The sequence below is a fragment of the Terrapene carolina genome, unplaced genomic scaffold, assembly GCF_002925995.2.
Source record: "Terrapene carolina triunguis isolate 2854851 unplaced genomic scaffold, T_m_triunguis-2.0 Scaffold41431, whole genome shotgun sequence".
NCBI lineage: Eukaryota > Metazoa > Chordata > Testudines > Emydidae > Terrapene > Terrapene triunguis.
The window spans coordinates 1-1,324 of NW_020705782.1; the positions used below are offsets into that span (position 1 = coordinate 1).

Sequence of the window (1,324 nt, forward strand, 5' to 3'; positions counted from 1 at the left end):
CCATGTTCTGCAACCCCATCAAACTCCATTAGGCAGACTGAGCAGGGATTCACTCAGTTGTTCTAACATGTTGTTTGCTTGTTCTATTTCAGCAGCTTTGCAAGCAGCGCACGCCTGCCCACAAGGTGAGGATTTGTGTCACTTACAATTTTCTGTGTGTTTATAAAGGTACCCTTCCACTTCCTAGTATTGTTTTCTTGTACACTTGGGCTGGGTCTGCAAGGTAGCCCAGTTTACCCAAAATAACATGGAATCCTGGAGATGTAGAAGGCTCAGCAAGGATAGCAAAGTTCAACTTACTTGTAACTAAACATGGACTACCCCCTGTTAGAAAGCATAGGTGGTGATCCTACTTTCTCACAGTAAAGGAGTACTCTGTTGTGTGTCTGCAGGATCAGGCTTTTGGGGGAGTGTGGAGTGGTATATTTGAAATCTTGTGTCAACAACAGTGTTCTCAATTTAGTTGGTGTTGGTCCTGCTTTGAGCAGGGGGTTGGACTAGATGACCTCCTGAGGTTCCTTCCAACCCTAATATTCTATGGTTCAATGCATATATGATTTTGTATAATAATTGAAATTTAGAAGCTATGTTGTAGCTTTGCCTTTTCAGTGACTGACGATAGATGTTTGTTTTGGTCCATACAAATTTCATTTTGACATAGATCAAATATGAATTCTAGTTCACCTACATCATCCCATTTCAGTGTTTATAAAACAGCCTTTGTGTGGTCCATTTGGTCAAAGTTCAGTTTTCACAGCATTACCCATGGGTCTGTCTTACACATTTGTGTAACTGATGCATGGCGTCTACCCGTGCTTTGCATTGTGGGTTTTGGGCGACTGCATTGATGGGGTTGGAATTCAGTTAAGTTTAGCATCTGGGAAGCTAAGTAGGTGGGTAGTTCAGTTGTGTATGGACTAGTGTAAAACAGTGCTAGAGTACGTTATTTCAATCCAACGTGGGCATCCGGAGAAGTTGCTCTCTCTTGGCTCTGCCCATGTGGCGTATGGGAGCGTAGGCTTTCGAGCTCCATGACGTATAGTCCCATTCCACGACGTTGGAGAATAAGCTTGGGCCTCTGGTCTGCAGCCTGCATATTCCTACTGCTTCTCTGAGTCTTCGGACTGTGACTGAGGAGATAAACCATGCAGGAGACATTGCATTACCCAGATGGCTTCTTCACTTTGGGAAGCCATGTTCTGCAACCCCATCAAACTCCATTAGGCAGACTGAGCAGGGATTCACTCAGTTGTTCTAACATGTTGTTTGCTTGTTCTATTTCAGCAGCTTTGCAAGCAGCGCACGCCTGCCCACAAGGTGAGGA

General features: G+C 44.4%; 1 non-coding gene across 1 annotated transcript; it reads left to right on the forward strand.

Moving 5' to 3' along the window:
* The first annotated feature begins 953 nt into the window (after window positions 1-953).
* LOC113405522 lies at window positions 954-1,160 on the forward strand. Its single transcript, XR_003369503.1, has one exon. It is a non-coding gene; the product is annotated as a small nucleolar RNA SNORA73 family (small nucleolar RNA).
* Window positions 1,161-1,324: the final 164 nt, after the last annotated feature.